The sequence below is a fragment of the Littorina saxatilis genome, linkage group LG16, assembly GCF_037325665.1.
Source record: "Littorina saxatilis isolate snail1 linkage group LG16, US_GU_Lsax_2.0, whole genome shotgun sequence".
NCBI lineage: Eukaryota > Metazoa > Mollusca > Gastropoda > Littorinimorpha > Littorinidae > Littorina > Littorina saxatilis.
The window spans coordinates 8,988,694-9,004,448 of NC_090260.1; the positions used below are offsets into that span (position 1 = coordinate 8,988,694).

General features: G+C 42.6%; 2 long non-coding RNA genes across 2 annotated transcripts in view; both read left to right on the forward strand.

Moving 5' to 3' along the window:
• The window catches only part of LOC138950345 (uncharacterized), a 51,095-nt gene extending 36,552 nt beyond the window's left edge, over nt 1-14,543 (forward strand). Inside the window, exon 3 of the long non-coding RNA XR_011450612.1 lies at nt 14,110-14,543. This is a non-coding gene — a long non-coding RNA (uncharacterized lncRNA). The remainder of the gene's footprint in view (nt 1-14,109) is intronic.
• Nucleotides 1,521-7,805, forward strand: LOC138950316 (uncharacterized). Its single transcript, XR_011450605.1, has 2 exons — nt 1,521-1,842; nt 2,127-7,805. It is a non-coding gene; the product is annotated as an uncharacterized lncRNA (long non-coding RNA).
• Nucleotides 14,544-15,755: the final 1,212 nt, after the last annotated feature.

Below are 15,755 nucleotides of genomic sequence, written 5' to 3' on the forward strand. Positions count from 1 at the left end.
CTGTCGATTGACATGAAGAATTCTCTCCTTCTTCAAGTTAGCCATGGCGTCCGCCCCGTGATCCGGAGGTCGTGGGTTCGAACCCCGGCCGGGTCATACCTAAGACTTTAAAATTGGCAATCTTGTGGCTGCTCCACCTGGCGTCTGGCATTATGGGGTTAGTGCTAGGACTGGTTGGTCCGGTGTCAGAATAATGTGACTGGGTGAGACATGAAGCCTGTGCTGTCTTGTGTGTGGCGCACGTTATATGTCAAAGCAGCACCGCCCTGATATGGCCCTTCGTGGTCGGCTGGGCGTTAAGCAAACAAACAAACAAAGGTTAGCCATGGCAGCATCTCGTTCTGTCTTAGGTAGCTTTAAAGCCTCTTTCACTTTGGTTTCATGCTTGTACATCTTTGTGATGTGCCTAGAGACCGTCGCGATATAACCTTCGTGGTTGAAAACGACGTTAAACACCAAATAAAGAAAGAAAGTGCCTCGAGAGTTTTTCGCCACATTTTTTGTGACAGAATGGGCACAGAATGGGCACAGAATGGGCACATTCTCGAGGGCTTTGAGGATTTGGCTTTGTCGGCTCGACTTAACTGCGATACTGAAACACACAGAGTTGAACAGTTTAGAAAGGGGTCACCAAGTCAGTTAAGTTCACAGAACTTTAAATTTACAACTTCTAAACTGTGGCTTGGTGTTATGTTTGATATTTGACACCGCCTGTGCTGCGACCTCCTTCCAAGTGTGGCGCACGTTAACTGTCAAAGCAGCACCGTCGGCAATATGCACTATTAACGAGCGAGACGTTAAAAACAACAAAAACAAAAACCTATCCACATGTGCTTGTAGCGGTTTATTGTTCAGGAATAATTGTTTTAATGTTTCTCACATATTAATGTTATTATCTTGAGTTGAAAATTGTGATAGACAAGAAAGAAATAAAAGTGCAAAGACTACCCAAAGCCAATAAAGCCCGGTTCAATACTGCCCAATTAACAACTTTATACAGGTGTAATAATTCCGTCGCGATATAATCTTCGTGGTTGAAAACGACGTTAAACACCAAATAAAGAAAGGTGTAATAATTTAGCATTATTTTTTATGCATCAAAGGAATTATACATGCTGAAATGCTTATTAACCTGTATTTAAATGGAGACATGTCTCCCAAAGGTATCTGTAAAATTGTATTGTCTTCTTTCTGGAACCGTCGCGATATAACCTTGAATGGTTGAAAACGACGTTAAACACCAAATAAAGAAAGAAAGAAGGTTCTTTCTGGAAAATCCCCGTTAAGGAGACACTAATATGAATGAACTGGGTATATCTGAAGCACCATTCCTAAATCCATATGCTGCAATTGAAATCGACTAAAGATCTATTAAAGGGGCAGTACAGGGCAAATTTTAGAGTTCTTTAATAGCCTATCATGATTCTCTTTTTTTTTTTAATTCTTGTACACTTTTCAGAATCAATATAAGCCCAAAATTGCGCCTAAAGGAAGGAAAAGAGCTCCTCGATTTGCAAATATGTGTGGAGGTGTGACAAACGGATTTGCACATAGTGTATATTGGAATTATGTGACTCAGGTGTACAGAATTTATGGGTCACGAACTTTGAGTGGACACCGTACAGTGACGTCACTGACGCATTGCAGTAGTGTCGGTGACCAATCAGAGCAGAGTATAGACCGAGGGGGCGCTGTAAAGATAATACAGGCTCAGAGCTTTGCAGACTGTCGACAGGAGCAGACGTGTCTCCCAGTTGTAAAGTTGCTCACCGGGCGCTAGAGGTCCTTTGGAGACTCGTGTCGCGGTTACTGAATCAGTAGATTCAGCTGCTGTGTTTACAGGTATTTATTGAATTGATATTTTACTCGGAGATATTATTTTGCTCGGAAATATTGACTTGAGAAATGACCGGGAGAGTCATGTGTGAATTAACTGAAAAACGTGCGCGGTTGTCAGCCATTGTGGAAAATGGAATGTTTACATGTTTTTCGGAAATGAATTCGCTTATGAGTTAGCGGGTGTATATACTGTAACCGCATAAGATAGTTGACGGTAGTGATAAAGAACGTTATAAAAGTTTATTCAAGTATGGAGACTTATGGTAGTTTAAACTTGTGTTTTTTAGCACCCCGGGCCGAGTGGGTTCCGGAGATATCCCGGGCTGAGAGCAGTCGCGGAAGCGGGAACGAGACGGGAGGTTCTGCCCTCATGCTCCAGCCGAGGGCTGTGGAGACGCTGGAGGGAAAGACAGCGTGAAGCGCTGCGTAACGGGAACCCCGTCCCATTCCACCACACGAGACAGTTGTGTGGGTGGGGTGAAGCAGTGTGTGCCACTGTATACTGTGAGTACGACTGAGAGAATTTAACCAGCGTGATAGCTGCACAGATACGTTTCCCGAGTGAATAACCACGAGACGTCGAGCGTCGTGGGGTTTGTTATCTGTGTATAACAGAACTGAATAGTAACAGAAGAATTGTTTGAGACAGTGTCTTCGTGTGTTTTGAGACAGACGGGCTTTCACGGAACAAAGCCTCAAGTATTATACGTGTGTGCACGAGAACTGTATATTGCATGACATAATAACATGTATGTAATTTTGTCATGTTTGATTTCTGTATGTTGACAGAAATAGGACTTTCATGTTGAGCGAAAGTGATCTGTAGAATGGATGTAGAATAATATGTTTATGTTGTGATTGAATACTTTAATAGAGGTGCAGGGGCAAAGGGCTTTGCTGTGTTCTTGTCTTTGTGCCTGGTTGGAGTGTTGTGTGTGTGTGTGTGTGAAGAACAGTTATTAGTAAACAGAGAGTAGCACGCGCAATTTTGATAGGAATAGATAGACATACATACAGATATACACATCGAAATTCCGGCCGTAACATTTGGTGACCCCGATTACTCTGTGTTAGTTATAAATTCATAGTTGTTTCCCTGCTTTGCTAAATTTAATTTTGTCCCCTGTGTTGGATTTTCAGAACTTTTTGGCAGTAGGTCACGCAGAGATTTTTCAGATTGAATAGTTGTGACGTTCATGTCTTGTGTTGTTTTGTTACCGTCTCCAGTTTTACGGTAGTGCTTATTGTATAGTTCTAAGCACTGAGGGATTAGCTTCATTTTTCTTCCTGTGGGGTCTGTCATTTCTCTTTCCTTGCTCTTTTCTGTGCTTTCAATTTTGTAAAATATTTAGAACATTTTTTTTCTTCTTTCTGCTTTGGAATAGGGATCTATCTGTTGTTTATTGCCCTTTGCCTTTGTAAAGTTGTTTAACTGTGGTTAATTTTTGTTCTTTTTGACTTTGAAATTTTCTAATTTGATCTTGGAATTTTTTATTTTGTGTGATTAATTAGGTTTATTGATTTTGTGGCATTGCTTTTGTTGATTTGTTGTAAATAATTAAGGTAATTAGTTGTGGTATTTTGATATAGACTTTAATTAGATTTAAGTTTTAGTTTACTTTTGATTTGTTATTTGTTATGGTAGTAGATTGAGTACTTTGAATTTTTTTTGTTGGTTTAATTTAGTCTGCTGTTTGGTGATTGTGTCACTTTAATATTTTTTTTTGGAATTTGTTTTATTTGCCTCCAACTACATTTTTTTGTTGTTGACTTGTTGATCTAAATTAAGTTAATCTCATTAGTACAGTTGTTTTAAGCTACTATTTACAACTTTAAATTTGTTTTAGTTTAATATAGAGTGTTTTAATTCATAAATTTTGTTGGTATTTTGTTTTTCCTTTGCTTCCAACTGCGTTTTCTTTAGTTGGACTTCACTTATTTTGGCTTTGATTTTCTGATTTAGTACTTAGTTGTTCATTAGTTTTAAGTCTTTACTTGTGTTGCATTTTGAACTTTGAATTTTTCCTCCTATTTGTGGTTTGGGGTTGTTGTTTTGTTTGTGCTTGTATATATGTTTTGAACCAAGATTCGTTTTTGACTTCATTAACTGAGTATCTGACTTTAATTAAAATTGTTGGATATTGTTGCGTGAGATTTACGCAAAAACGTGTGTGGATATGGTCTTGTATTGACTATTGGGTTTGGTGCCAGATTTTGTTGTGGTACTTGACAGATTTCAAGTAGATTACTTGAACTTGCATTATTGTTTGAAACTTTTTCAAAACTTTTCTCTAAACTTGGACATATTTTGGTGTGATTTTGAAAGTTCAAAACTTACACAATGGAGAGCGAAGATGATTATGATGCGTTGTTTGAAAAGTTTGTAAAACAGGCAGAGACTTTGGGTCTGGCTGCCGATAAACGTGAGAAATACGTGAAAGAGAGTTTTGATCGTTTGGAGAGAAAACGAGAAAAAGATGAAAAGCAAAAAGAAAGGGAAATTGAAGGAAGTCGAAGACAAAAAGAAATGGAAAGAGAAAAAGAAAGAGAAGATAGACAAATGCAAAAAGAAGAAAGACAAATGCAAAAAGAAAGGGAAGAAAGAGAACACCAGTTGAAACAAAGAGAACTTGAGATTAGGCAGGCTGAACTTAGTGCTGGGTCGTGTACACCGCAAAATGTTCGGAATTCTCACATTAATGTAGGTGCTCGCCCTGTTTACCCCAGACTCCCTGCATTCAGAGAACAGCAAGATGATATTGACTCATACTTGTTCCGATTTGAGACTCATGCAAAATCTCTGGGATGGGAAGAGACAAGGTGGATCACGTACTTGTCTGCTCTTTTAGAGGGCAATGCATTAAACCTATACCATAGCCTTGCTGCTGCTGGTGAACTAACATACCAATCTTTGAAAGAGAACTTGCTGAAGACATTTCAGTGCACATCTGAAAATGTTAGACAAAAACTCAGATATAGTAAACCAAGAGAAAATGAACCGTTCCAAACTTTTGGAATTGAGTTGCGACGATTGTTTGATCGTTGGGTTGCGCTGTCTGAGATCACCACTGATGTTGATGGTTTAAGAAACTTGATTCTGACAGAACAATTCCTTGAAAGTGTATCAGCCGACGTAGCAACTTTCATTCGAGAAAGAGGTCTTGTTCAACTTGATGATATGGTCACAGCTGCCGAGAATTACCGTTTATCACGGAAGTCAGGGTCTACTATTTTCTCAGCTGCTTCCTGTGTTCAGGAAGATTATGTTGGCGCTGCTTTTGCACATGGTGATAATCACGAGGGTGTTCAGGAGTTACCGCGGGTTGGTTCTGGTTTTGCTAAGCGGAGTGATAACCAGAATGAAGAGAGTTCTGGAAAGGTGACGTCTGACGCTCAGACATATCCACATGAGGGTGCATATAAAACACGTAGAAGTAGACGCAGACGTGCACATGGTAAGAGAGTTCGTTCACCCCGAGAGGACGACACTTGTTTTCTGTGTTGGGAAAAAGGTCATTGGTGTGAAGAGTGTCCATTGCGGATAAATCCTGTAAATCCTTGCTGGGCTTGTGGTTTAGGCGGCCATAAATTGAAATCGTGTCCGATGGCTAAATTTCTAGAAGAGAGGGAGTCAGGAAATGCAGTTGTTCGGGAGGTCGTTCCTCCAGTCGTTCCTCCAGTTAAGAAAGTTGTGGAAAGTTTGAAGTTGGAACATGGTAGTGTCAACGAGAGAGAATGTACAGTCCTTCGAGACACGGGTTCAACGATGTCTGGAGTGCGTAGAGGATTGGTGTCAAAAGACCAGTTTGTCAGTGGTAACGTCACTTGTAAGACATTTGGTGGGGAGGTCCTTACTTATCCTCAGGCGAAAGTTAAAGTTGAAACACCTTATGTGTCGGGAGAGATGGTTTGCTGTGTTCTGAATGATCCTGTGGCTGATTTGATCATAGGCAACATTCCGGGGATTTCAGGTAGTGCAGACTGTTTTCCTGATGTTGAGGGGGTTACAGCTAGTACAAATCGTGCGCAGGAAAGAAGAAACCCTCCTAGAAAACCTGTGATTCTGACTCCAGATCAGAAGGTTCCGTTTTTGAATCAGGACTTGGCAGTTGTTCGAGAAGAACTCAGTCAGTTGCGTGCTGAACTGAACAGATTAAAACGTGGTTTTTCACTGCCTGCGAGTGGAAAGAGTAGGTCGATTGAGACTACTGCTGCTGTACGCCATGGTGGCAATCGCAGAAAGAGGTCAAGAAAATGGTTTGCTTGATTTTGACTACTTGCTTGTTTAGCATCAGGAACATAAGTCGTAGTACTATGTTGGAAGAGTCGTAGACTCAAGATATGAAAATTGAAGATGCTAAAGAAAGACATTACATGTTTGAGCTGGAAAGCAACATGACTGGAAATTGTGAGTTAATAGAAAAACTCAGTGAAATCTTCCAAGAGAAGGAAGAAGTACTTTATCGGACATAAAGTAGTGTTGTTAAACATATGTGACAGTAAATTGTGCATGCCTTGGATGACAAAATTGTGCATGCCTTGGATGACAATGAATTGTGTATACCAGCGGTGTCGTTTTGAGCTTGTTTGAATAGCTGTTAGTGGATTAGAAAGTTTGTTTCTAATGTCAGGTGCGACAATTTTGATCCCTAGAGGAAACTGGTATGAAGATTGCAGTTCAGTAAAGTAGTTACCCTCTTTTGCCTATTATCCTTAAGAAAAAATAACCTCGGTCGGTCATTTTTTTCTGGGAGGAGGGGGTAATGTGACAAACGGATTTGCACATAGTGTATATTGGAATTATGTGACTCAGGTGTACAGAATTTATGGGTCACGAACTTTGAGTGGACACCGTACAGTGACGTCACTGACGCATTGCAGTAGTGTCGGTGACCAATCAGAGCAGAGTATAGACCGAGGGGGCGCTGTAAAGATAATACAGGCTCAGAGCTTTGCAGACTGTCGACAGGAGCAGACGTGTCTCCCAGTTGTAAAGTTGCTCACCGGGCGCTAGAGGTCCTTTGGAGACTCGTGTCGCGGTTACTGAATCAGTAGATTCAGCTGCTGTGTTTACAGGTATTTATTGAATTGATATTTTACTCGGAGATATTATTTTGCTCGGAAATATTGACTTGAGAAATGACCGGGAGAGTCATGTGTGAATTAACTGAAAAACGTGCGCGGTTGTCAGCCATTGTGGAAAATGGAATGTTTACATGTTTTTCGGAAATGAATTCGCTTATGAGTTAGCGGGTGTATATACTGTAACCGCATAAGATAGTTGACGGTAGTGATAAAGAACGTTATAAAAGTTTATTCAAGTATGGAGACTTATGGTAGTTTAAACTTGTGTTTTTTAGCACCCCGGGCCGAGTGGGTTCCGGAGATATCCCGGGCTGAGAGCAGTCGCGGAAGCGGGAACGAGACGGGAGGTTCTGCCCTCATGCTCCAGCCGAGGGCTGTGGAGACGCTGGAGGGAAAGACAGCGTGAAGCGCTGCGTAACGGGAACCCCGTCCCATTCCACCACACGAGACAGTTGTGTGGGTGGGGTGAAGCAGTGTGTGCCACTGTATACTGTGAGTACGACTGAGAGAATTTAACCAGCGTGATAGCTGCACAGATACGTTTCCCGAGTGAATAACCACGAGACGTCGAGCGTCGTGGGGTTTGTTATCTGTGTATAACAGAACTGAATAGTAACAGAAGAATTGTTTGAGACAGTGTCTTCGTGTGTTTTGAGACAGACGGGCTTTCACGGAACAAAGCCTCAAGTATTATACGTGTGTGCACGAGAACTGTATATTGCATGACATAATAACATGTATGTAATTTTGTCATGTTTGATTTCTGTATGTTGACAGAAATAGGACTTTCATGTTGAGCGAAAGTGATCTGTAGAATGGATGTAGAATAATATGTTTATGTTGTGATTGAATACTTTAATAGAGGTGCAGGGGCAAAGGGCTTTGCTGTGTTCTTGTCTTTGTGCCTGGTTGGAGTGTTGTGTGTGTGTGTGTGTGAAGAACAGTTATTAGTAAACAGAGAGTAGCACGCGCAATTTTGATAGGAATAGATAGACATACATACAGATATACACATCGAAATTCCGGCCGTAACAGGAGGAAGTGAACAAACGGTTAATTTTGAGTCTCCCATTTTACCCAGAACCTGTGTTCTCAGATTACAAACTTCGAGATGTGAGGGATGAAAATATTTGGAACGCCTTCGTGTTGACTCAAGAACACATTCCTGGGCCACCTAACTCCTGTTATGGGGTCCTGGCTTGGCCTAAACGGTCCGCTGGACCCTAAAAGCAACAGTTAACTAACTCCTGTTATGCCCCTCTAAGGGGCATTCCAGGTTACCTGGAAGTTTCTAGTTAAGGAAGCAAAACCAAAGGTTTTTGCTGAGGTAAAGCAATCTGGACATGTCTTTCTTTATACACACATGTACTTTCTTTCACATGAGCGTCCCTGTTTTCTCGGTTCCCGTTGGCAATAGTTCCCGCAGTGGGGCACTGCGGTTATGAAATTAAAGGCCCCTCCTGTTTTTGGAACCGCAGGAGCTTTCTAGTTTGCTGTTAGGTAGATTTTTGGTTCCTCTTTCCTGTCATGCTCTCTTTTTCTTCATGAATTCTTTTCTTTTTTCTGCCTTCTTGCTCATTCACCTGTATTTTTTCCAAAAATCTCTTCTCTTGCCGCTTGTCTCGCGATTCATGTATAGTTTAATCTGTTAGTGTTCTGATGTAAGTCCAGCAGTAGATAGGTTAAGCCTATTTTAACATACTGGAAACTGGTAATCTTCCAGTAGGTATTAATTTAGTTTTACTAAAGCCTGCTGGGACACAAGTGATGGGTTAGTGCATTTGTAAACAGGAATCGCTTGACAAGTGGCCCCCTTCATCCCCCCCTTCCTCGTCCTGATATGGCTCTGCGTAGTCGGCTGGACGTTAAGCAACAAATAAACAAACAAACAAACATTGGCAATAGTCCCAGAGGATGAAGTTTTGGATAGAGCAGGGAACATTTCATATGACGGTGTTCCATCTTCTTCCTCCAGTTCACTGTCCATGACAGTCTGCAAAATATATTCCTTAATATAACAATCACATCAGTACATCATAGCTGCCAACCCCTGTGAAGCCCAAAGAGGTGCATTTTGGAACTTGCACACAATTTTAGAGTAGAAATTGGTGTTTAAGCGTAGCATTAGCATAATCTTAAATTTGAATCGCACACCGGCATTTAAGCCATCGAAAACGTTGGTAAGAATAAACATGTTTAGTAACCTCATTTACACCAGGGAACTTCTTCGTTCATGGGCTGAAACTTTCACGTTCACTCAATTGTTAGTTTTTGGCCAAACTAAAGTATCATTAGTTAATCTGGTCATTTGATCGACGAAAATGACGAGAATGAAAAACAAAACTGAGTCGGAAACAAGATCGCGATTCTTTCCTTCGCTGCACGACGTGACCTTTGACCCAATGTAGCTTCCGCATTCGATCACTAAGCTTACTATTTACAACTGAAAGCCGAGGGGGTGGAATACGGAGATGAACCTACAGAACTGTGCATCCTCAAACCTGACATATTCATCCCAACATTTTGTGAACTCAAAAACACTGAAAGTTGCTTTCACACGCCAGCTTTGATTGCCAGTGGTTATCAAAACGGAACTCGTGTTTCAAAGCATGGCTCCCTGTGTTGATTGTGCACTTATTTTCTTACTACCAAAATGATGTCAAAAACTATGTTTGGTGGTTTGTTGTCGGTCCATTGTCGGGGGCATATCGACTTTTGTTTCATATTTATTGACCGCGGCATTCGGCCTTAGTTAATAAATATGAAACAAAAAATGATATGCTCCCCCTCGGACCGACAAAAAAGCTGGTCTGTCAACAACCCATCAAACATCTAATAATATTAATAATGAATAACAGAATAACACAAACATGGTTGAAAATGACAGTTAAACAAAAAGCAAATGCTTACACACGACAATGTAACATGTTTGTAACTTTGTAGGCTTAACATGTAATTGTGCCAAATGTGTGCCAAGTTTCAGAAAAATTCTTTGACCGGCTCAGAAGATAGAGCATCATAACTTTTAAAGAAAGCAACATTCAATCCCTATCATTGTGCTGTTCTATACAAATGGATTAAGTTATCATAAGGAATACCTACTGGTGTGTGCCGTGGGTCGTCTTACAGGGCTGTTCCTTTTTGTCGAGGGACTGATCCTTCCTCCATCAGCGAACAAAAGAGAAGCCATTTGCGTGACCTGATGTCCTTGAAAGTTTTGTCTGTAGTGCCGAAGGTGGACCGCCTCTGTGTGGCCCATCCAACGGCACGAGACCTCGAAGTCCGCCTCTTTTAACCCCAACACTTGGGCTGTTGTTGCAATTTCTTTGCGGAGGTTGGTGCTCCACAGCCTTTCAGGGTGTTGCAATTTTTTGGACAATCCTTCCACCGTGATACGAAGGGCATCCGATCCTCTGATGTAGCAATTGAACCCTACAACAGAGGAGTAAGGAACCCGTTTATAAATACCGGCATGGTTGGCCTAGTGGTAAGGCATCTGCCCCGTGATCGGGAGGTCGTGGGTTCGAACCCCGGCTGGGTCATACCTAAGACTTTAAAATTGGCATTCTAGTGGCTGCTCCGCCTGGCGTCTGGCACTATGGGGTTAGTGCTAGGACTGGTTGGTCCGGTGTCAGAATAATGTGACTGGGTGAGACATGAAGCCTGTGCTGCGACTTCTGTCTTGTGTGTGGCGCACGTTATATGTCAAAGCAGCACCGCCCTGATATGGCCCTTCGTGGTCGGCTGGGCGTTAAGCAAACAAACAAACTGATATGCCAGGCCCTTCGTGGTCGGCAGGGTGTTAAGCAAACAAACAAACAAACAAAAAAGAGCCTTCGACTGCACCCTTCTAACGTGTATTATTAAATTTACCATACAATATTCTGGCTTCCCCTCGCTGGAGACGGCTCTGGTGGTGACACATCGAACTCGTCCAGGAGTTCCTCCAGCGAGAAGTCAGCGCAGGTCAGGACGTCGTCTTCAACCACGCACCGGGAAGTGGGTAGGCCGACATCGGGGCTTGGGGTCCGGGACACGGGTGGACTATCCTCTTGGGGTGTGGTTGGGGCCTCGTCCTTCTCTCCGGGTTTAGTTCTATGTGCCGCCTTGGACGCTGGCAGGGTAGCGACCACACCTTTCGGCCTGGTACGTGCCACCCTGGTGATGTCGCCTCTGGTGCCGCCGCAGTTGACACCCAGTGGTCAGCCATAGCTCGCACTCGCCGTATTGAAACTTTTTGCGGAGGTTTCTGCAGTCTAGCTCGGCTTCTGTAATTACGAGTTCTGCCACTGCAAAAATGTATGGCGATGATAATGATGACAATGACGAAGATGGTTATGAGGGGGAATATCGGTTAGAGCGTCTGACTGGTGGACTATCCTCTTGGGGTGTGTTTGGGGCCTCGTCCTTCTCTCCGGGTTTAGTTCTATGTGCCATAGTTATTTTGTTTCATATTTATTGACCGCGGCATTCGGCCTTAGTTAATAAATATGAAACAAAAAATGATATGCTCCCCCTCGGACCGACAAAAAAGCTGGTCTGTCAACAACCCATCAAACATCTAATAATATTGATAATGAATAACCCGTCGCGATATAACCTTGAATGGTTGAAAACGACGTTAAACACCAAATAAAGAAAGAAAGATAATGAATAACAGAATAACACAAACATGGTGGAAAATGACAGTTAAACAAAAAGCAAATGCTTACACACGACAATGTAACATGTTTGTAACTTTGTAGGCTTAACATGTAATTGTGCCAAATGTGTGCCAAGTTTCAGAAAAATTCTTTGACCGGCTCAGAAGATAAAGCATCATAACTTTTAAAGAAAGCAACATTCAAAATCCCTATCATTGTGCTGTTCTATACACATGGATTAAGTTATCATAAGGAATACCTACTGGTGTGTGCCGTGGGTCCCGTCTTACAGGGCTGTTCCTTTTTGTCGAGGGACTGATCCTTCCTCCATCAGCGAACAAAAGAGAAGCCATTTGTGTGACCTGATGCCCTTGAAAGTTTTGTCTGTAGTGCCGAAGGTGGACCGCCTCTGTGTGGCCCATCCAACGGCACGAGACCTCGAAGTCAGCCTCTTTTAACCCCAACACTTGGGCTGTTGTTGCAATTTCTTTGCGGAGGTTGGTGCTCCACAGCCTTTCAAGGTGTTGCAATTTTTTGGACAATCCTTCCACCGTGATACGAAGGGCATCCGATCCTCTGATGTAGCAATTGAATCCTACAACAGAAGGCAAAGTACAGAGGATTAAGGAACCCGTTTATAAATACCGGCACGGTTGGCCTAGTGGTAAGGCATCCGCCCCGTGATCGGGAGGTCGTGGGTTCGAACCCCGGCTGGGTCATACCTAAGACTTTAAAATTGGCATTCTAGTGGCTGCTCCGCCTGGCGTCTGGCACTATGGGGTTAGTGCTAGGACTGGTTGGTCCGGTGTCAGAATAATGTGACTGGGTGAGACATGAAGCCTGTGGTGCGACTTCTGTCTTGTGTGTGGCGCACGTTATATGTCAAAGCAGCACCGCCCTGATATGGCCCTTAGTGGTCGGCTGGGTGTTAAGCAAACAAACAAACTGATATGCCAGGCCCTTCGTGGTCGGCAGGGTGTTAAGCAAACAAACAAACAAACAAAAAAGAGCCTTCGACTGCACCCTTCTAACGTGTATTATTAAATTTACCATACGATATTCTGGCTTCCCCTCGCTGGAGACGGCTCTGGTGCTGACACATCGAACTCGTCCAGGAGTTCCTCCAGCGAGATGTCAGCGCAGGTCAGGACGTCGTCTTCAACCACGCACGGGAAAGTGGGTAGGCCGACATCGGGGCTTGGGGTCCGGGACACAGGTGGACTATCCTCTTGGGGTGTGGTTGGGGCCTCGTCCTTCTCTCCGGGTTTAGTTCTATGTGCCGCCTTGGACGCTGGCAGGGTAGCGACCACACCTTTCGGCCTGGTACGTGCAAACCTGGTGATGTCGCCTCTGGTGCCGCCGCAGTTGACACCCAGTGGTCAGCCATAGCTCGCACTCGCCGTATTGAAACTTTTTGCGGAGGTTTCTGCAGTCTAGCTCGGCTTCTGTAATTACAAGTTCTGCCACTGCAAAAATGTATGACGATGGTAATGATGACAATGACGAAGATGGTTATGAGGGGGAATATCGGTTAGGGCGTCTGACTGTTCTTCCCGCCCTAGTGTTAATGATAGTCCGTTCCCCGTCACTCTCCCCACTCCATTCATGTACAAAAACCACGCGCGACGGGTACTGGCAGTCGGTGATCATGATTGCTTGATCTTGTAGAACTAAAAGCTGGCAGTACCTTGCGCGTGGCTTTTGTAAATTGAGTGGGGCAATACTGATTTTCGGTACCCATGATTTTTACAGGAATCTTCACAAGCTAAACAAGCGAAACACAAATGCATACAAACCATCATCAAAGATCCCGTCGCGATATAACCTTCGTGGTTTAAAACGACGTCAAACACCAAATAAAGAAAGAAAGATCATCAAAGATAGACGTTATGTTGTCTCTATTTGCATAGTATGTTCTTTAGATGGGATGCACGCACAAAAGACATGTCTTGTCCATCATTGTCATCTGAGACTGACAATCATAGACAAGATATATGTTTTCGAATACAATAATGGTCAAGACGATTACAAAATATGGGCTGATTTGAGGATACAAAATACCACATTGATTTATATGACGTTGGACCACTAATTTATATAACTAACATACACTTCTGGAAAAGAAGGACCAAGTTCACATTTTGATCTTTGCTAATTTGATCTTTACTCAAAGCAGCGGTTGATTCAATTTGTGAAGTTTTCTTTCCTCTGCCGCAATCATAATTTTATTCTTCACACAAAATTTAATTTGCAGAGATGAGATTCCCTAAAAGTGTTTTGGGAGGAAATTATTTGGCGGGGTCCAGTGGCAACGCCCCTGGTGGGGGTCAGGGGGCAAAGCTGAAGATATTTTGACACTTTGACCATGAAAAAGACATGGAAATGAGTCCGAGCAGTAGAAGCATACAACATTTTGTCAGTCATATGTGCCAAATTTAAGTAACTTTAGCTCAGGAATTTTGCAAAGATTTGTGTTGACAGGTGATCGCAGCTTGTCTTTCCGGGAAAAACACTGTACCGCCGTCGTTTTGTTGGCTTTCAGGCCGTACTTGACGCTTTGGATGGCTGAGAATGTAGAAACATGCATCCTATTTGACTTTGCATCCAAAATGTCACCCATCTGACTAAATGACGACTCCACTTTGGGAGCATGAAAGCATGTGAGTAATGCAGACACCATCTCGTAAAGCAGCTGATACTGGCCTGTTTTGTTCACTTCTGTCCACCATCGGTCAACTTCAACGGGATTTCCTTTGTCTTCACGCCATCTTTGTTAATCCTTTCAGCCTGGGACTTTTCAGCAGTTCAGAGCTGTCTGCTGGCCACTTTCTTAAATTACTCATAACTTCTAAACTACTTAACCTAGAACCTTCATATTTCACATTAATGCTCAGAATTGAATGCAGAGTGTTGTGTAGAAGTGTTTAGTTAAATTTGTGAGTTGGACTACTATAGTAAAGAACAAAAAAATAAAAAGTAAACAATACATCACACCTAATGACCTATGAAACAACAACAACACACACATGTAAACACAGACACACACAAAATCATGCAAAAACACAAGTAAAAGTTCAGAAGTTTGTCTTACCTTAATTTGAAATCACCTCCACATCCACACATCCTTTGAAGATCAACACCAATCACCATAAAATTATGTCACTCCGCCTTGTCACAACACCAATCACCACAAAATTATGTCACTCCACCTTGTTACAACACCAATCACCATAAAATTATGTCACTCCGCCTTGTCACAACACCAATCACCACAAAATTATGTCACTCCATCCCGCAGTGGGGCACTGCGGTTATGAAATTAAAGGCCCCTCCTGTTTTTGGAACCGCAGGAGCTTTCTAGTTTGCTGTTAGGTAGATTTTTGGTTCCTCTTTCCTGTCATGCTCTCTTTTTCTTCATGAATTCTTTTCTTTTTTCTGCCTTCTTGCTCATTCACCTGTATTTTTTCCAAAAAATCTCTTCTCTTGCCGCTTGTCTCGCGATTCATGTATAGTTTAATCTGTTAGTGTTCTGATGTAAGCCCAGCAGTAGATAGGTTAAGCCTATTTTAACATACTGGAAACTGGTAATCTTCCAGTAGGTATTAATTTAGTTTTACTAAAGCCTGCTGGGACACAAGTAATGGGAACATTTGTAAACAGGAATCGCTTGACAAGTGGCCCCCTTCATCCCCCCCCTTCCTCGTCCTGATATGGCTCTACGTAGTCGGCTGGACGTTAAGCAACAAATAAACAAACAAACAAACAAACAAATGTCACTCCACCTTGTTACAACACCAATCACCACAAAATTATGTCACTCCACCTTGTTACAACACCAATCACCATAAAATTATGTCACTCCGCCTTGTCACAACACCTTAATCACCACAAAATTATGTCACTCCACCTTGTTACAACACCAATCACCACAAAATTATGTCACTCCACCTTGTCACAACACCAATCACAACAAAATTATGTCGCTCCACCTTGTCACAACACCAATCACCACAAAATTATGTCACTCCACCTTGTTACAACACCAATCACCACAAAATTATGTCACTCCACCTTGTCACAACACCAATCACCACAAAATTATGTCGCTCCACCTTGTCACAACACCAATCACCACACCAATCACCACAAAATTATGTCACTCCACCTTGTCACAACACCAAACACCAC